This window comes from Scyliorhinus torazame, chromosome 2 (genome assembly GCF_047496885.1).
Source record: "Scyliorhinus torazame isolate Kashiwa2021f chromosome 2, sScyTor2.1, whole genome shotgun sequence".
Classification (NCBI taxonomy): domain Eukaryota; kingdom Metazoa; phylum Chordata; class Chondrichthyes; order Carcharhiniformes; family Scyliorhinidae; genus Scyliorhinus; species Scyliorhinus torazame.
This window is the reverse complement of record NC_092708.1, coordinates 238887432-238908740: the sequence shown is the minus strand read 5'-3', so window position 1 is coordinate 238908740 and position 21309 is coordinate 238887432. Positions and strand designations below refer to the sequence as shown.

The window sequence follows — 21309 nt, the reverse complement described above, 5'->3', positions numbered from 1 at the left end:
TATCCTGGATCCTACGTGCTGGCAGCAGCAGAAATTCCCTCACCTGCCGTCTTACAAATGCCCTCACCTGAAGGCATTTCCAGGGGGGAGCCTAAATTTTTCCTTCAATGCCCCAAGGCTCGCAAACGTCCCATCTATAAACAGGTCCCCCATCCTTCTAATACCTGCCCTGTGCCAGCTCAGGAATCCCCTATTCTCTCCGGGATAAACCGATGGTTCTCTCGGATCGGGGACCACACCGAAGCCTCTCCCTCCCCCCTGTGGCGTCTCCACTGCCCCCAAATTTTGAGGGTCGCCGCCACCACTGGACTCCTGGTGAACCTTGTCAGCAGGAGTGGCAGCGGTGCCGTCACCAGCGCTCTCAGGCTTGTGCCCACACATGACGCCATCTCCAGCCTCTTCCATGCCACCCCCTCCCCCTCCATTACCCACTTGCGTATCATCGCCACATTGGCAGCCCAGTAGTACCCACACAGATTAGGCAACGCTAGCCCTCCTCTGTCCCTGCTCCGTTCCAAAAACACCCTTCTCACCCTCGGGGTCTTTTTCGCCCATACAAACCCCATGATGCTCCTGCTGACCCGCTTAAAAAAGGCCTTCAGGATCAGGATGGGGAGGCACTGGAATATAAAAAGGAACCTCGGGAGCACCGTCATCTTCACCGACTGTACCCTACCCGCCAGGGTGTCACGGAAAAAACTAGCCAAAACTTCAAGGTTTCGCAAAGGTCTTTTATTATAACACGAAGTTCGTGGAGGGAGTTAGAGTGACCACCGTCCTTCTAATTGTCCCCACCTTACAAGAGTATAGCAGTACTTTATATGGTTTAATAAGCAATATTATGGAAAAACAAGGCATTCCTTTGATAAGCCCAAACACAGACAAGCAAACAGAGTTAAAAAACAGGCCTTGAATTCCCAGCCTAAGGACAATAATAATCGTCTACTCTCAGCAAAATGTGCAGCTGTGCACTTGTTTACATAGTCTGGCCTTCTGCCTATTGCATGCAGAACTTCTTGACTGAAATAAAGCTAATATATCCATAATGCTTTGCCAAATGCCTATTGCCATGAAATATAGTCAAGCAGCCAGGTAAGAAGGAGTACAGGGTATTAAGGCAACTAATCCGACAACTAAAGTTCCTTCTACACAGGGAGAGTGGCAGCATATCCCACCTTTTAAACTCCTCCTCCTTCTGCTCCACCAGCCTCGTTAAGTTGAGCTGGTGTAGGGCCCCCCCAGCTCCTGGCCACCTGGATCCCTTGGTACCGAAAACTCCTTTCCGCCCTCTTCAGTGGAAGCTCGTCTATCCCCCTTCCCTGGTCCCTTGGGTGTATCACGAATAGCTCACTCTTCCCCATGTTGAGCTTATATCTGGAAAAGTCTCCAAACTCCCTGAGGATCCGCATCACCTCCAACATCCACCTCACCGGGTCCGCCACATACAGGAACAGGTCGTCGGCATACAGCAATACCCGGTGGACCCCCCACCCCTGCCCGCACCAGCCCCCTCCAGTTCCTGGACTCCCTCAAAGCCATCGCCAAAGGCTCAATTGCCAAAGCAAATAGCAGGGGGGCTAGGGGGCACCCCTGTCTCGTCCCCCGGTACAGCCAAAAGTATTCCAACCTCCTCCGATTGGTGGCCACACTCGCCACCTGGGCTTCATACAGTAACCTAACCCAGCTAACAAACCCCTCCCCGAACCTCCTCAACACTTCCCACAGGTACCCCCAATCCACCCTATCAAAGGCCTTCTCCGCTAACCATAGCCGCCACTATCTCCGCTTTCCCCTCAACTGCAGGCATCATGATTACATTTAGGAGCCTCCGCACATTGGTGTTTAGCTGCCTTCCCTTCATGAAACCCGTCTGGCCCTCGTGGATCACCCCCGGGACACCTTCGCTACCAGCTTCGCATCCACGTTGAGGAGCGAGATTGGCCGATGCGTCCCACACTGTAAAGGGTCCGTGTCCCGCTTCAAGATTAGCGAGATCAGCGCCCTGTACATCGTCGGGGGTTGGACCCCCCTCCCTCGCCTCATTGAAAGTCCTCACTAGTAGTGGGCCCAAGAGGTCCATATACTTCCTGTAAAATTCCACCGGGAACCCATCTGGCCCCGGTGCCTTCCCCGCCTGTATACTCCCCAGCCCCTTAGTCAGCTCCTCCAGCCCTACCGGTGCCACAAGCCCGCCACCTGCCCCTCTACGCTCGGGAACCTCAGCCGGTCCAGAAAACGGCGCATCTCCCCATCCTCTGTCGGGGGCTCAGACCTCCACAGCCCCTCATAGAAGTCTCTAAATACCCCATTTATTCCCACCGCACTCCGCACTGTGTACCCCCCTTTATCCCTAACTCCCCCAATCTCCCTCGCTGCCTCCCGCTTCCGAAGCTGGTGTGCCAGCATCCGGCTAGCCTTCTCCCCGTATTCACACATCGCCCCTTGTGCCTTCCTCCACTGCACCTCCGCCTTCTTGGTGGTCAACAGGTCGAACTCGGCCTGGAGGCTTCGTCGCTCCTTGAGTATTCCCTCCTCGGGGACCTCTGCATACCTCCTATCTACCCTTAAAATCTCGCCCACCAACCTCTCCCTCTCTCTCCTCTCCTTCCCCTCCTTGCGGGCCCTAGTGGAGATTAGCTCTCCCCTAATCACTGCCTTCAGCGCCTCCCAGACCACCCCTACCTGCACCTCCCCATTATCGTTAACCTCTCGGTATCTTTCAATGCACCCCCGGATCCGCCCGCTCACCTCCTCATCCGCCAGCAAACCCACCTCCAGGTGCCACAGCGGGCGCTGGTCCCTCTCCTCCCCTAGCTCGAGCTCCACCCAGTGCGGGGCATGGTCTGAGATGACTATGGCCGAATACTCCATGCCCTCCACCCTCGGGATCAGCGCCCTGCTCAAAACGAAGAAGTCAATCCGGGAGTCGGCTTTATGGACGTGGGACAAGAAAGAGAATTCCCTGGCCCCCGGCCTAACAAACTCCATGGGTCCACTCCTCCCATCTGGTCCATAAACCCCCTCAGCACCTTGGCCGCCACCGGCCTCTTACCCGTTCTGGACCTAGAGCGGTCCAATGCTGGATCCAATCCCGTATTAAATTGTCTCCCCCCCCCCCCCCCCCCCCCCCCCTCCCCCACAATTATCAAGCTCCCTGCCTCCAGGTCCGGAATCTGGCCCAACATGCGCCGCATAAATCTGGCATTGTCCCAATTCAGAGCATGCACATTCACCAAGACCCCCCGCACCCCCTGCAACTTACCATTCACTATCACGTACCTACCTCCATTTTCTGCCACGATGCTCAGTGTCTCAAACGACACCCGCGTCCCCACCAAAATCGCCACCCCTCGATTCTTTGCGTCCAACCCGGAATGGAAAACCTGCCCTACCTACTCCTTTCTCAGCCTAACCTTGCCTGCCACTCTCAAATGCGTCTCCTGGAGCATGACCACCTCTGCCTTCATTCCTTTCAGTTGCGCGAACACACGGGCCCTGACCGGCCCATTCAGGCCTCTCACATTCCAAGCTATCAGCCAGATCGGGGGGCTGCCCCCCCCCCCCCACCCCCCACCCCCCTCTGCCGATTAGCCATCTCCCTTCCTAGGCCAGCCACGTGCCCGCGTCTCCGCACTCTCCGTTCCCCCCAGCGGCAGACCCCCGCCCCGACTCTCTCTTCAGGATCCAGCTCCCCTTTGGCAAATGCAGCAGCAGCCCAGAGCCCCCCCCCCCCCCGGAGCTAGGTCCCCCCCTAGCATTGCTCCCCCCATTGCACTCCCGGAAGTCTGCTAACCCCGGCTGCTCCCGCCACTCCATCGACCCCCCCCAGTGAGAGAATCTCCTCCCCACCCCCTCCTGTCCATCAGCGGGTGCTCCTCTCCAGCACCCCCCCCCACCCCGCCCCCTTCCTTCCCTAGTGCGGGGAGAAGCCCGCGCTTTCCACCAAGCCTTCGCAGCTCCCTTTCACGGCCTGATCCCAGCTCCCCCACCTCGGCGCCCCCCCCCCCCCCAATGGGGCCCCCTCTTCCAACCACCAACGCCCGCACTCTCACCAAACCCCCACTATGAACCATTTCACCCAGCACCCAAAAAACAGTACCAAACAGAACAGAACATCCCCCCCCCCCCCAAAACACAACAATCACATCAATCCCCCCCCCGCCCCCCCAAACATCCCCTCGCAACCGACCCTCAATCCAAGTCCAACTTTTCGGCCTGGATAAAGGTCCACGCCTCCTCCAGCGTCTCAGAGTAGTGGTGGCCGGCCTTGAAAATGACCCACAGTCGCACGGGCTGCAACATTCCAAATTTCACCCCTTCCGATGCAGAGCCGCCTTAGCCCGATTGTACCCGGCCCTCTTCTTGGCCACCTCCGCGCTCCAATCCTGGTATATCCAGACCTCTGCATTCTCCCACCTGCTGCTCCACTCCTTCTTTGCCCACCTTAGGACACACTCCCTGTCCACGAAGCGGTGGAACCGCACCAGCACCGCCCACGGCGGCTCGTTGGGCTTGGGCTTCCTCGCCAGGACTCGGTGGGCCCCCTCCAGCTCCAGGGGCCTCGGGAAGACCCCCGCGCCCATCAACGTGTTCAGCATTGTGACCACGTATGCTCCAACATCCGACCCTTCCATTCCCTCCGTGGGGCCCAGAATCTGCAGGTTCTTCCTCCTCGACGGGTTCTCCATGTCCTCAAACTTCTCCTGTCATTTCTTATGCATCGCCTCGTGCGCCTCTACCTTCACCGCCAAGCCCAAGATCTCGTCCTCGTTCTCCGAGGCCTTTTGCCGTACCTCCCGGATCACCGCCCCTTGGGCCTTCTGGGTCTCGAGCAGCTTGTCTATCGAAGCCTTCATCGGCTCCAACAGCTCTCCCTTCAATTCCATGAAGAAGCGCTGGAGAAACTCCTGCTGTCTCTGTGATCACTGCGCCCACGCTCCCTGGTCTCCACCTGCCGCCATCTTGGTTTTCCTCCCTCGCACTTTTCGCTGCTCCAAAACTACTTTTTTCACCGCTCCACTCCTGGTCCAACCCATACAGTGCCGGGCAAATGTTACTGTCACCTTCCCACACTGGGAACCGTCGAACAAATGCCGCTGGGGGCCCTAAAAAGAGCGCAAAAGTCCGTTTCTGGCGGGAGCTGCCGAACGTGCGACTTAGTTCCGCATAGCCGCAACCGGAAATCATCCGGTCTGGGTGAGTTAATTGGTCTCTTCTGAGGCGGTGGCAGAGATATACTGAGCCTTGCGGGGACAGACTTCACCCTCTGCACTAACACCTGGCTGCATCGCTGTTTGGAGTTAAATAGTAAGGTCTGCAGTTGCATATGTTATGAGAATGTCTCGCTGATTCGTGCAACGTTGAATAAATTTGTCTGTTGGTTTACAGCCTGCACCTCAGGCTGGTGGATTGTACGTTCTTCCACTTTGACATCGAGGTGATCCAGTGACAACACAAGGTGCATTCCAGCATGGTGGTGAAGATTCTTAGTGCTATTCCTGAATCTCATTGTCAAACGAACAAGATATTAGGCAAATAAAGGTAGAATCTGGTTTGCTGATCTGTGCGGCCTGTGTATGGGACTTGGTAAGTCGGAAACGAGGAAAGTAGCAGACATTTTAAAAAAACATAAATTACCCATACCCAATTCATTTTTTCTTATTAAGGGGCAATTTAGCGTGGCCAATCCACCTAACCTGCACATCTTTGGGTTGTGGGGGCGAAACCCACGCAAACATGGGGAGAATGTGCAAACTCCACACGGACAATGACCCAGAGCTGGGATCGAACCCGGGACGTCGGTGCCATGAGGCAGCAGTGCTAACCACTGTGCCACCGTGCTGCCCCGAAAGTAGTAGATATAAGCATGAACAAAAAAAGTATTTTTTTTTTGCTGAAGAGACTGACTCTTTAAGAATCAAAATATTCTATCCTCTCTAGTTATGTTATGGATGAGTGCTCCATGTAACAGGTGTTGAAGCTGTACAGCATTGTAAGATGTAGCTTTAATTACTGTCAGATGGTCCAAATTAAGGTTTAGCCTCAGTGCCGTAGGCTGTAGTCAAGGGGGGCAAAATCACCTGAGGTTCCTGTCTCTCATCATCTATTGACTTCTGCTGAGTGGGCAATGGGGAAGCTTTGGCTCAGCTGCATTGCCAATGAGTTCACACATGGGCAGTGCAGCTGAAGACTGATCAGCCCATTGAAGTAAGAAACCTGGCCTTGTGCCCCAGCACCAATCAACCCGTTGAGGAGGGGAGAAAATCGGCTGCATCAGAATGGAATCTATTCAGTAATCTGCAGTCAATAGACCAGATGTCTGGTCGTGATTTCCATTCCAGGGTCTGACGTTCCAGGGAGCCTCAGAGCTGAAAACCATCAATCGATTTGGCAGAAACCGCAACCTTTGGATTTCAGGATAAAATAATTACGGATTTTTTTTCCCCCCCTCACTCTGGCACAGATTCTTGAACTATATTGCCTAATCAGTGGAATGGAACTCCGAGAAGGTTATGCTGTTCTGCTTGGTCTGTTACACTGATTGTGTCGAATTCATAGGCACACAGGAAAGGGGAACAGATGTAGGCCATTCAGCCCATTGAGCTTGCTCTGCCATTCAACTAGAACATGGATGATCTACATCAACACCATTTTCCTGCACGATCCACATATACCTTGACATCTTTAATAAGCTAGAAATGTACCCATCTTCGTTGAACATACTCAATGACTAAGTCTCCATAGCTGTCTGAGTAGAGAGTTCCAAAGGTTTACCATCCTCTGAATGAAGAAATTCGGCTTCATCTCAGTCCTAAAGGTTTACACCTTACCCTGAGACTGTCTCTGGTCTGAAACCCCCAATCCACTATCCCTGCCATTCCAGAGGCAGACAAGGTAGTCATGAGGATACTGGGATGACGTGGGTGCAAAAGGGGTCTGCACTGTGAGAGTTATCCCTGGAGCACAGACAGACATACAATGCGTAAGAGCTCTGTACTATTAATAGCCCCTCATTGCTGTTAATCCATTGTCGTCAGTTATTGCAACCCAGTAAATTCCCAACTAGGCATCAGTCTGGAGAACCATTATTGCAGCCACTTTATGGCAAATATATCCTTCCCTAGGTAAGGAGACCAAAACTGTACACGATACTCGAGGTGTTTTCTTAGCAAGGCTCAAGACAACTGCAGCAAGACTTATTACTCCTATACTCAAATCCTCTTGTGATGAAGGGCAACAAAATATTTCCCTTTTCCATTAGCTTGTTGCAATGGTATCCCAACATGAAACCAGTTCATGGGTGTGTTATAGTTTTTAAAATTGTATGAGGAGTCACGTGAAACTCCAGTGAGAATAACCAGCCCAGGAATAACTGTGTAACAATTATTAAAGACTATTTAGGAAATTAAAGAGAAAAACAACTATACACGAACAGACTACAATACTCTAGAACACTTAAGTATATGAATAACTAAACACACACACAGTTTATGTAGAACTTACTACTTATTCCAAAATATATCTAAGATCCCCAAACTCCTTAAGACTTACCCTTTCCCAAAACAACATCCAAATTAAGTAAATCTATGAGTCAAATTATAATTACCATATAATACACGAATGATAATCAAGTGTACGAAATGTCTTTTCCTGGTCCAGTGAAGATATTCCAAATGCCTTTATGAAGGTTTCTGCATAACCATAGCTCTATAAGACTGAGATGTAAAAATGGACCTCTCCGGCTGATTCTGAGGGTGATGGAAATTATTTCATTTGTTTTGCCCTTTGATTCTTATCTGTGTGTATGACTGTCTGCCTCTCTCATATTTCTTGACTCTAGAAATTAGCTTGTGTATACTTCCATTGATCCCTCACAGTTGTCTAGGTAAGCTGTTTCTATTAACAGGGCTATTTACACCTGTTTCTGTCCATATGCCTCTTCACCCTGATACTGGGAAAGTCTCATCTCATCATGCCTTTTGAATGCTGGCGACTGCTGTTGCTAGACAGATTTTCACCTGTTGCTGGCAGATTGCTGTTACTAGGCAAATCCATGACCATATATATCGCAGAGCAGTTTATGACATTAAATGGGATGGAAAAGTTAAATACAAAGCACATGTCAATTTAAGTCATGACAAAAATTCAAACAGGTGGTTGGCAAATTTGGACTGTTTCAGAAAGAATTTTTTCATGCACAGAAATCAATAATTTGAATATATATATATTTGGGTAAGATATTGGAGGAACGAACCTTAATGATGTAAGAGCCAATTGAACACAGTGAGACGTTTTACTCTCCAACCAGATGATCCAACCAGACACACAGTAATTGTTTAGTTTCCCACCATTCCCTATTTCCCATTATAAATTCTCCTATCTCCACCTGTAATGGACCCTCATTTGTCCTTTTCACATACTTAAAGAAGCTTTTACAGTTTGTCTGTATATTTCTTGCTAGCTTGCGTTCATATTCTCAGCCCATCGAGTCAGCACCGGCCCCTTAGAAAGAGCACCTCACTTAAGACCACGCCTCCACCCCATCCCCGCAACCCAGTAACCCCACCCAACCTTTTTTGGGCACTAAGGGCAATTTAGCATGGCCAATCCACCTAACCTGCACGTCTTTGGATTGTGGGAGGAAACCGGAGCACCCGGAGGAAACCCACGCAGTCACTGGGAGAGCGTGCAGAGACTGTGTAAAAGCACTCTGTGGAAGGAGACACTTTCCAACTTATTGCCTTGTTGGTGTTGAGTTTGATCCTTTTTACACTGGCCTGGGTAAAAAAAGCACAGAAAGAGCAGCTAAGGTTCCTGCTCCTGCCTCAGTCAAGCACCTTTGGCTGCAAGCTGCTGTTGGGTGAGAGTAAGCTCAGGTGTGAATGTGATTGCTGCCAGCCTTAGGCCTACTTCAAGAGGTTTGAAGACACCTGCAGGAACTGACAGCTGTACATTCCCTAGGCTAAATCTGTCAAGTGTCAGGGAAATGTTAGCACTTTGGGGAATCCATTTGTTTTCAAATTTGGAGCAGGTGCACCCTGTCTGATGTATTTCCCTATTGCCTTTATTATTTATAGGCTCCAAATTATGTTCACATAAGACCGGCCATTTTTCCTTGTTTTTGATAAAGATCTCTAATTTTATTTTCCACAACAGAAAACATAACTATCCTCTCCAGCTTTCAGATCTGTGCTTTCATATTACCCTTCTCTGTAACAGAGATGACTTTGGCTGGTAGTGTACCAGTGATGGTGTGTGCCTTTACAGGCCCAGCTTAGTCCTTCTTCAGTGTTTCCTCTTGGAGTTGTACCTGGTCTTGTTGCCAGTTTTCATGCGGATCCACTGTGGAAAGTACATCTCTCCCCTCATTCTCCCTTTTCCCCCCTATCCCTATCCCTGGCAGTGACATTGACCCTCTTAGCAAAAAGACCGACCAGAGCCTAATGTTGTTCCCTCCAGTAAAAACAGGAAATGCCATTACCATCATCCCTTATCTCAGCCACTTTTCATCTTTCTTTCTTGTTTTCCTGTGGTTGTTACTCTCCACTTAATTTTTGTATGTCCATCTCTCTTTTCTTCTCTTGTTTTTCACTTTACCGTTTGAGTCGTGAGTTTTAGGTCCGTTTTCATCCGTTTCTCCTTCCATCTTTCCCTCCCTCTCTGTATTTCCTACTGTGTTTACTCCTCGCCACCAGTCAGATGGCAAAGCGCTTCAGACTGTCCTTCACGTCCCTTAAGGCAGGGGCTTGAGCTCCGACTGCCCACGGTTTCCTCTTCTGTTGACTCTATTATTATAATAATCATTTATTATCACAAGTAGGCTTCAATGAAATTACTGTGAAAAGCCCCGAGCTGCCACATTCCGGCGCCTGTTCGGGGAGGCCGGTACGGGAATTGAATCCGCCCTGCTGGCATTGTTCTGCATTGCAAGTCAGCTATTTAGCCCACTGTGCTAAACCAGCCCCTAACTCTAACGCAGTAGTGCAAGCTTGTTAGCTGATTCAAGGATTCGTTCATCCATCTTTCGATGGTCCATCCTCCAGCGAGGGTCCCACTTCCCTCCTCCAGGTGCTTCTTCACTTAAAACGTTTTGGTGCTTCAGAGTGAGCCTGCTTTCTTAACTGTCAGCCAACACTCACCATTGTCCGGTAACAATTACTATTGTCTGTCATTGAGTGGCGCCTTTTAACAGCTGATCTTGCATGTTTTCTCTATTATTCTGCTTGTCTCTGTTATTCCCCCCCCCCCCCCCTCTCACATACTTGCCCGCTCGTGGCATTCACATTATTCTAGCCAGTTCGAGACTCCTTTTCATTTCATTTTCAGTTCTGTATGTATTGCTCCCAGCCAGTGTTCGTACCTGAATCAGTGTGTGTGCTGTGTTAGAAATTCAAGGTCATCCATCCTGTGCACAGATGCTCATTGTAAGCTGTTCCTCAGCATTTGCAACTTCCAAGTTGTTACTTCGTGAGCACTTAATAATGAGGCAAGATTTCAAACTTAAGAGACCCGCACAACGGCTCAGGCTATAGGTCAAGGCCTCCTTGCGGACATTCTGTGCTGGGATGTACCTCGGCTGTTTTAAAACTTATTCTTTCTATGCAGGCATCACTGGCAAGGCTGGCATTTGCCACCCATCCCTAATTGCCCTTGAACTGAATGGCTTACTAGGCCATTTCGGAGGTAGACTTGCTCACCCTCCATTTCTTTGAGCATTTCTCATTACCGGACATCAAAATATTGAAAATGGGGGCAAAACACCCTTTGGCTGAAAGTCATCCAATTGGGTAGTAAGTCTTTTTTTCCTTTCCAATTGGACAGGAAGACAGTGGATCACAAGGATGGATGTGCTGGATGACTGATGGCTGGGGTGTGTGGGCAGGTCATGTGATGAAGCCTTCAGGAATACATTTAATCACAGTTGGCAACACTTTTCAGGGGGCAGTTCAGAGTGAAACACATTACTAGTTGCATGCAGGCCAGATTGGGTGAAGCTAACAAATTTCCTTCCCCAAAGGATATCAGTGAACCTGTTGGGTTTTTATCTCAATCAATGATCGTTGCCATTGTCACCATTACTCCACATTTACTCCAGATTTCACAGTGCCAGGGACCCAGGTTCAATTCCAGCCTTGGGTGACTGTATGGAGTTTGCACCTTCTCCCCGTGTGTGCGTGGGTTTACTCCGGGTGCTTCGGTTTCCTCCCACAGTCCAAAGACATGCAGGTTAGGTGGATTGGCCATGATAAATTGCCCTTAGTGACCAAAAATAAAGGGTAGGAGGGGTTATTGGGTTACAGGGATAAGGTGGAAGTGAGGGCTGAGGTGAGTCGGTGCAGACTTGATGGGCTGAATGGCCTCCTTCTGCACTGTATGTTCTAGAAAATAAAAAAAAACAACCTGTAAATAACTGCAAATAGTAGTTTAATCTGCTACAAGCAGTCACAGATAAAAAGCATCCATTTGTGTGACATTTTTTGTCCACTGTTGCAATAGTTACAGTGCTTGGTTTTGTTTAAATAATTTAAATAACTGAGACCTTATATACAACATTTCCCTGTTGTCTCTTTCAGCTGTGTCAGAACGGTAAACATTCTGGTATGACTCCTGAAAATAGTAACTTCTGGGCTGATATCATTGATTCACCGCCACCTTAATGCCCTGCTGCCTCTTCTGAATCTACACCTCTGAATGTGACGCGTGTACTTTTACATTTTTATGATTTTCACCATCTGTTTCAACTGTACTGTTGCATAACGGAAACAAATTGCATTAAATGAAAGCTTTATTGAAAGTGCAGCACAGCATATTTGCGACGTAGTGGTGAAAGAGCTCAGTTTAAAGTTTGGGCAGTGTCGTCAGCAAGAGGAAGAAAGATGTGATTCCATCCGTACACCCATCCCAAACCCTCTGCATCTCAGTGCTTTAAGTGTGATCCTCAACAGGTCAAGTTAAGTGCACTATGGGGAGGATGACAGAGTTGGACAATTAAAGAAACATAGCAACAGTTTCAGACAGGAACAGACTATCGACCCATTTAACTCAAACTTAGCCACATTCTATCCATGGTGTACCTCCAGCGATCTTGGATATCCTTTGTTGTCAAGAACCTATATAATAATAATAATCTTTATTAGTGTCACAGGTAGGCTTACATTAACACAGCAATGAAGTTACTGTGTAAATGCCCTAGTCACCACACTCTGGCGCCTGTTCGGGTACACACAGGGAGAATTCAGAATGTCCAAGTCACCTAACAAGCACGTCTTTCGGGACTTGTGGAAGGAAACCGGAGCATCCGGAGGAAACCCACGCAGACACAGGAGAGCGTGCAGACTCCGCACAGACAATGACCCAAGCCAGGAATTGAATCCGGGTCCCTGGTGCTCTGAAGCAACAGTGCTAACCACTGTGCTACCATGCCATCCTATATCATTCCTTCTTGCAACACATTAAAAAAGAACAAGCTTTCTGATCATCATTTGCACAGGTAATCTGTTCCACAAATTTACCACCCTTTTTAATTTCAAATAAAAGGTTGCTCTTCCATTTCTCCCCTTAATTCCAACAAAAAAATCTGCTCTATTTCCGCTTTGTTTTCCTTAAGCTATCGCATTGTCCCTCTGTGTTCAAAGTGAACCTTCTACCACAATCCTTGATTTGTTGTGTGTGCACCTTGCTTCTTAACCTGATCGAGCATGCACTGCAATGCTTTCAAATTGAGCGATATTGCCGATTTTATAGGGGAGGAAATTTATGAACGTCTTTGCAGGTGAAATGCGTGACTTTCAGGAAATAGGATTATGTTTGTGAACTAACAGCACTAAAAATGTTTAATCAGCCGAAAATCTCCTGGCACTGGCCCGCAGACAGATGGATTCTGGCTGCCGTGACAACTATATTTCACACTGGGTAAAAAAAAATCGTTTGAACTGTCACTGGCAAGATTGTTTACGTTGTGCTTTCAATTTTGCAGCAAATGAAGATGATGTAAAAAGAAAATATTGAGGAAACGGGCAGGATCTGAAACTATTTTCTCTGGTCCCTAATCATCTGACAGTGGAGGTAAAACATTCACCTCTTAAGGTGCTTTCGTTGTTTATTCATGGCGAAAACCAATTGCAGAATTTCAAAAACTTCAGAGATTCTTCTTCAAGACCATCAACAACGTGATGTCGCAGGCATTTATGCGCTTGTGGAATTTTAAAAAATACATGATGCATGCCTATTGTCACCATTTTCCAAACAACTTAAAATGTCTCAAGTATATTTACAACTGGAGGTGGTTGGAAAGAGGATAGAAATATCTATTGAGGTAATGGCCGTTTTGAAAGTAGTCAACCATTTTGAGAAGAATTGAATGCCTTTTGCATTGCGCACGGTATATTGTGATGAAGGGCTTTTGCTTGGACAAGTCCATACAAAACAAAATGCATAAAAAAGAAAGTCCAAAGTGAAACTGACTGAAACAACATTCTAAAACTGCACAACACAGCAGGAATACTGTCCAAAGAGTTATGGGCAAAGGCTGATGGGAACTGTTTGGGGTTAGGGGTGCTGATGGAGTGAATTAGTGGAATATGGCTTAATTCTTTCTCCTGGATTGGAATATTATGGAGGGAGAGGCTGTGCTTTTCCATTCATGATTCCTTGCACTCTGAATTCTCAACCTTGCCGATGCTACCCGCTATCCACAACCGCCATCACCTAGAAGGAAAAAGGGCAGATACCTGGGAACACCACCACCTGGAGCTTCCCCTCCAAGTCACTCACCATCCTGACTTGGAAATATATCAGCCGTTTCTTCGCTATCGATGGGGTCAAAATCCTGGAACTCCCTCCCTAACAGCGCTGTGGGTATACCGACACCACAGGGACTGCAACGCTTCAGGAATGCAGCCCGCCACCATCTTCTTGAGGGCAATTAGGGCAATAAATGCTGGTCTAGTCAGCGATGCCCACATTCCGGAAATGAATTTTTAAAAAATGCTGTCGTGCAGTGAGTTGGAGGGTTAATTATTAAGGCTAATTTGACAATGCTTTTAGATTGGCTGCTTGTTTATTTTAAGCTTCATAGAAATTTTGAAGCTGTGTGGCTTCAGACATTAAAGCCTTATCTCGAAGTCAGAGTTGTAAAATCCTGATGAAATGCCTTTTACAAATAATATAATTGCCATAAACAAGCTGGTTTAAATACTATGAATGTAGAGCAAATGTGAGGAACTATAGTAGTCCTTAGTTCAAATCGATTTGTTTTCTGAGACGATCTGGCAAGTGGTGTTGGCCAGTGATGTCCATTGGGGCCTCACTTCTTCACATGTATTAATGATTTCGGTAAAGGAATAGAGAGTTGCATATCCTGATTTAAAGACACTTAACGTTGGAGGTAGTAAACTGTGTGTTTGGGAACAGGAGGTTGGTGGAGGCGGAGAGAGATTAAAGGAATGGACAAAACAAAGGCAAACGGAGTTGAAAATGGGGGAAAGACAAGGAACTTCACTTTGGATCTGAGTGTGACAAACCAAACGTTTTCTTAATGGCGAGAGATTAGACTCGGTGAAGAAAGAAAGGAGCTAAGGTATCCATCTTCAAAATCCACTCACAGCCCTGATTTGGAAATGTATCACTGTTCCTTCACTGTCGTGGGGTCAAAATCCGAAATGCCCTCCTTAACAGCACTGTGGGTGTACACCGCATGGACTGCAGCAGTTCAAGAAGGCAACTCATCACCACCTTCTCAAGGGCAGTTAGGGATGGGGCAGTTAGGGATGGACAATCAATGCTAGCCTAGTCAGCGAAGCCCACATCACTGAATTAATTTCAAAAATTGTTAAAAGCTTGTACATGGGTATATAAAGCTGTCAAAATAACTTCATCTCGAGTGTGTTAGAATAAAAAAAACTGAGGAAACTTTGAGCGGGATTTTTCAAATCCCGCACGGACTGCTTTCCAGTGGTGGAGGCGGCTCACCATTGGCTGGGAGTGGGATAAACAAAGAACAAAGAAAGCACAGAACAGGAACAGGCCCTTCGGCACACCAAGCCTGTGCCGACCATGCTGCCCGACTAAACTACAATCTTCTACACTTCCTGGGTCCGCATCCCTCTATTCCCATCCTATTCATTCATTTGTCAAGATGCCCCTTAAATGTCACTATCGTCCCTGTTTCCACCACTTCCTCCGGCAGCGAGTTCCAGGCACCCACTACCCTCTGTATAAAAAAAACTTGCCTTGTACATCTACTCTAAACCTTGCCCCTCGCACCTTGAACCTATGCCCCCTAGTAATTGACCCCTCTACCCTGGGGAAAAGCTTCTGACTATCCACTCTGTCTATGCTCCTCATAAATTTGTAGACATCTATCAAGTTCTCCCAGTGAGCCAGAGAGAAGACAGAGCCAGGAGTGAGACACAGCTAAGAGTGAGTTTGGGAATTTGAATCGAGGTAGGAATTGAATTGAATTGAATCAGTAAGGCAGCTCCTTTTAAATTTCAGGAGTTTAAATTAATTTAAATTAAGCTAGTATTGTGCAGTGTAGGTTAACAAGGGCTGCCCCACCCACTCACAACTGGTTGGCAGTTAAGTGTCAGTCACTTTAATCTACTTTGATCTAAAAGCAGGTGGGGGAGGGGAGTCAATTCAGGACAGTTTAAAAAGAGCCACTTGTAAACTCACTCCCAGTGAGTTCTCCCAGTGAGCCAGAGAGAAGACAGAGCCAGGAGTGAGACACAGCTAAGAGTGAGTTTGGGAATTTGAATCGAGGTGGGAATTCAAAGCTGGGTGGGGAGGAAGTGCTTTTTGTGACTGGTAAGCAGTGTTTCTGTTTTTCTGTTTCTTTTCATTGGTATATTTATTTATTTTGTTCTTCGTTGTTTATTTTTTTATTTAAATGTTTTTGGGGGAAATTGAAATTGTTGAAGTTAACCGAAGGTTTAAGACATGGCACGAGATCTCAGACCCGTGATATGCTCCTCGTGTGCGATGTGGGAGCTCAGGGACATGTCCACTGTCCCTGGCTCCTTCACGTGCAAGAAGTGTGTCCAGTTGCAGCTCCTGTTAGACCGCTTGACGGCTCTGGAGCTGCGGATGGACTCACTTTGGAGCATCCGCGATGCTGAGGACGTCGTGGATAGCACGTTTAGCGAGTTGGTCACACCGCAGGTGAAAGGTACTGACGGAGATAGTAAATGGGTGACCAAAAGACAGAGCAAGAGTAGGAAGGCAGTGCAGGTGTCCTCTGCGGTCATCTCCCTGCAAAACAGATATACCGCTTTGGATACTGTTGAGGGAGATGGCTCACCATTGGAAGGCAGCAGCAGCCAGGTTCATGTCACCATGGCTGGCTCTGCTGCGCAGCTGGGCAGGAAGAAGAATGGCAGGGCTATAGTGATAGGGGACTCAATTGTAAGGGGAATAGACAGGCGGTTCTGCGGACGCAATCGAGACTCCAGGATGGTATGTTGCCTCCCTGGTGCAAGGGTCAAGGATGTCTCGGAGCGGCTGCAGAACATTCTGGGGGGGGGGGGGGGGGGGGGAGGGTGAACAGCCAGCTCTTGTGGTGCACATAGGCACCAACGATAGAGGTAAAAAACGGGATGAGGTCCTACAAGCTGAATTTAGGGAGCTAAGAGTTAAATTAAAAAGTAGGACCTCAAAGGTAGTAATCTCAGGATTGCTACCAGTGCCACGAGCTAGTCAGAGAAGGAATGTCAGGATAGAGAGGACGAATACGTGGCTCGAGAGATGGTGCAAGAGGGAGGGATTCAAATTCCTGGGACATTGGAACCGGTTCTGGGGGAGGTGGGACCAGTACAAACCGGACGGTCTACACCTGGGCAGGACTGGAACCGATGTCCTAGGGGGGGTGTTTGCTAGAGCTGTTGGGGAGAGTTTAAACTAATGTGGCAGGGGGATGGGAACCGATGCAGGAAGTTGGAAGTTAGTAAAACAGGGACAGAAATATAAGGCAGTAAGGGGGAAAGTGTAAGGCAGAGAAGCCATAGTCAAAAATCAAAAAGGGTGACAGTACAAGGTACAGTGACTGAGGGGAGCTCAGTGAATAGGACCAGGAATACTAAAAGAAATAAAACGGGAAGTGAAAACATTAATGGTAAGCGACGCGGCAGGTTGTTACAGGAAGATATGGGTTCGACGACGAGGAAAATTAGGAGAAAGGTTAAGAGGAAATATAACTTTGGAGAGGTTACTGATCGAAGTGTTAAGATTAAGAACTGAGGTAAAAAAGCCAACATAAGTGTACCTTACCTGAATGCTCGTAGTATTCGGTATAAGGTAAATGAGTTGATGGCGCAAATCATCGTGAATGACTATGATTTAGTGGCCATTACTGAAACATGGTTAAAGGATGGTCACGACTGGGAGTTAAATATCCGAGGGTATCAAACTTTTCGGAAGGACAGAGTGGATGGTAAGGGAGGTGGTATAGCTCTGTTATTTAAGGATGACATCCGGGCAACAGTAAGGGATGACATCGGTGCTATGGAGGATAAGGTTGAATCCATTTGGGTGGAAATCAGGAATAGTAAGGCGAAAAAGTCACTGATAGGAGTAATCTATAGGCACCAAATAGTAACATTATGGTGGGGCAGGCAATAAACAAAGAAATAACAGATGCATGTAGAAATGGTACAGCAGTTATCATGGGGGATTTTAATCTACATGTTGATTGGTTTAACCAGGTCGGTCAAGGCAGCCTTGAGGAGGAGTTTATAGAATGTATCCACGATAGTTTCCTCGAACAGTATGTAATGGAACCTACGAGGGAACAAGCGGTCCTAGATCTGGTCCTGTGTAATGAGACAGGATTGATTCAGGATCTCATAGTTAGGGATCCTCTCGGAAGGAGCAATCACAATATGGTGGAATTTAAAATACAGATGGAGGGTGAGAAGGTAAAATCAAGCACTAGTGTTTTGTGCTTAAACAAAGGAGATTACAATGGGATGAGAGAAGAACTAGCTAAGGTAGACTGGGAGCAAAGACTTTATGGTGAAACAGTTGAGGAACAGTGGAGAACCTTCCAAGTGATTTTTCACAGTGCTCAGCAAAGGTTTATACCAACAAAAAGGAAGGACGGTAAAAAGAGGGAAAATCGACCGTGGATATCTAAGGAAATAAGGGAGAGTATCAAATTGAAGGAAAAAACATACAAAGTAGCAAAGATTAGTGGGAGGCTAGAGGACTGGGAAATCTATAGGGGGCAACAGAAAGCTACTAAAAAAAGCTATAAAGAGAGTAAGATAGATTATGAGAGTAAACTTGCTCAGAATATAAAAACAGATAATAAAAGTTTCTACAAATACATAAAACAAAAAAGAGTGGCTAAGGTAAATATTGGTCCTTTAGAGGATGAGAAGGGAGATTTAATAATGGGAGATGAGAAAATGGCTGAGGAACTGAACAGGTTTTTTGGGTCGGTCTTCACAGTGGAAGACACAAATAACATGCCAGTGACTGATGGAAATGAGGCTATGACAGGTGAGGACCTTGAGAGGATTGTTATCACCAAGGAGGTAGTGATGGGCAAGCTAATGTGGCTAAAGGTAGGCAAGTCTCCTGGACCTGATGGAATGCATCCCAGAGTGCTAAAAGAGATGACTAGGGAAATTGCAAATGCACTAGTGATAATTTACCAAAATTCACTAGACTCTGGGGTGGTCCCGGCGGATTGGAATTTAGCAAACGTGACACCACTGTTTAAAAAAGGAGGTAGGCAGAAAGCGGGTAATTATAGGCCAGTGAGCTTAACTTCGGTAGTAGGGAAGATGCTGGAATCTATCATCAAGGAAGAAATAGCGAGGCATCTGGATGGAAATTGTCCCATTGGACAGACGCAGCATGGGTTCATAAAGGGCAGGTCGTGCCGAACTAATTTAGTGGAATTTTTTGAGGACATTAACAGTGCGGTAGATAACGGGGAGCCAATGGATGTGGTATATCTGGATTTCCAGAAAGCCTTTGACAAGGTGCCACACAAAATGTTGTTGCATAAGATAAAGATGCATGGCATTAAGGGGAAAGTAGTAGCATGGATAGAGGATTGGTAAATAAATAAAAGCAAAGAGTGGGGATTAATGGGTGTTTCTCTGGTTGGCAATCAGTAGCTAGTGGTGTCCCTCAGGGATCAGTGTTGGGCCCACAACTGTTCACAATTTACATAGATGATTTGGAGTTGGGGACCAAGGGCAATGTGTCCAAGTTTGCAGACGATACTAAGAAAAGTGGTAAAGCAAAAAGTGCAGAGGATACTGGAAGTCTGCAGAGGGACTTGGATAGGCTAAGTGAATGGGCTAGGGTCTGGCAGATGGAATACAATGTTGACAAATGTGAGGTTATCCATTTTGGTAGGAATAACAGCAAAAGGGATTATTATTTAAATGATAAAATATTAAAACATGCTGCTGTGCAGAGAGACCTGGGTGTGCTAGTGCATGAGTCGCAAAAAGTTGGTTTTCAGGTGCAACAGGTGATTAAGAAGGCAAATAGAATTTTGTCCTTCATTGCTAGAGGGATGGAGTTTAAGACTAGGGAGGTTCTGCTGCAATTGTATAAGGTGTTAGTGAGGCCACACCTGGAGTATTGTGTTCAGTTTTGGTCTCCTTACTTGAGAAAGGACGTACTGGCACTGGAGGGTGTGCAGAGGAGATTCACTAGGTTAATCCCAGAGCTGAAGGGGTTGGATTATGAGGAGAGGTTGAGTAGACTGGGACTGTACTCGTTGGAATTTAGAAGGATGAGGGGGGATCTTATAGAAACTTATAAAATTATGAAGGGAAGAGATAGGATAGATGCGGGCAGGTTGTTTCCACTGGCGGGTGAAAGCAGAACTAGGGGGTATAGCCTCAAAATAAGGGGAAGAAGATTTAGGACTGAGTTTAGGAGGAACTTCTTCACCCAAAGGGTTGTGAATCTATGGAATTCCTTGCCCAGTGAAGCAGTAGAGGCTCCTTCATTAAATGTTTTTAAGATAAAGATAGATAGTTTTATGAAGAATAAAGGGATTAAGGGTTATGGTGTTCGGGCCGGAAAGTGGAGCTGAGTCCACAAAAGATCAGCCATGATCTCATTGAATGGTGGAGCAGGCTCGAGGGGCCAGATGGCCTACTCCTGTCCCTAGTTCTTATGTTCTTATGTTAAGTCGCCCCTCAACCTCCGTCATTCCAGTGAGAACAAACCGAGTTTATTCAACCGCTCCTCCTAGCTAATGCCATCCATACCAGGCAACATTCTGTTAAATCTCTTCTGCACCCTCTCTAAAGCCTCCATATCCTTCTGGTAGTTTGGCAACCAGAATTGAACACTATACGCCAAGTGTGGCCTAACTAAGGTTCTATACAGCTGCAACATGACTTGCCAATTCTTATACTCAATGCCCCGGCCAATGAAGGCAAGCATGCCATATGCCTTCTTGACTACCTTCTCCACCTGTGTTGCCCCTTTCAGTGACCTGTGGACCTGTACACCTAGATCTTTCAATACACTTGAGGGTTCTACCATTCACCGTATATTCCCTACCTGCATTAGACCTTCCAAAATGCATTATGAAAATGAAAATCGCTTATTGTCACAAGTAGGCTTCAAATGAAGTTACTGTGAAAAGCCCCTAGTCACCCTCACATTTGTCCGGATTAAACTCCATCTGCCATCTCTCCACCCAAACCTCGAAACAATCTAAATCCTGCTGTATCCTCTGACAGTCCTCATCGCTATCCGCAATTCCACCAACCTTGGTGTCGTCTGCAAACTTACTAATCAGACCAGTTACATTTTCCTCCAAATCATTTATATATACTACAAACAGCAAAGGTCCCAGCACTGATCCCTGCGGAACACCACTAGTCACAGCCCTCCAATTAGAAAAGCACCCTTCCATTGCTACTCTCTGCCTTCTATGACCTAGCCAGTTCTGTATCCACCTTGCCAGCTCACCCCTGATCCCGTGTGACTTCACCTTTTGTACTAGTCTGCCATGAGGGACCTTGTCAAAGGCCTTACTGAAGTCCATATAGACAACATCCACTGCCCTACCTGCATCAATCATCTTTGTGACATCTTCGAAAAACTCTATCAAGTTAGTGAGACACGACCTCCCCTTCACAAAACCATGCTGCCTCTCACTAATACGTCCATTTGCTTCCAAATGGGAGTAGATCCTGTCTCGAAGAATTCTCTCCAATTATTTCCCTACCACTGACGGAAGGCTCACCGGCCTGTAGTTCCCTGGATTATCCTTGCTACCCATCTTAAACAAAGGAACAACATTGGCTATTCTCCAGTCCTCCGGGACAT

At 47.3% G+C, this 21309-nt stretch overlaps 1 protein-coding gene across 5 annotated transcripts in view; it reads left to right on the top strand.

The window, feature by feature from the left end:
* The window catches only part of LOC140396632 (alpha-(1,6)-fucosyltransferase), a 1055147-nt gene that overhangs the window by 347139 nt on the left and 686699 nt on the right, over positions 1-21309 (top strand). For 2 of the 5 annotated variants that reach the window (XM_072485437.1, XM_072485429.1), the window contains exon 3: positions 12977-13065. The exons of 2 other annotated variants lie outside the window; for them this stretch is intronic. The gene's annotated coding sequence lies outside the window, so the exon portion shown is untranslated. Of the gene's footprint in view, positions 1-12976; positions 13066-13183; positions 13316-21309 lie in introns of those variants that run through there. One more of the 5 variants, XM_072485459.1, reaches the window with a different exon arrangement.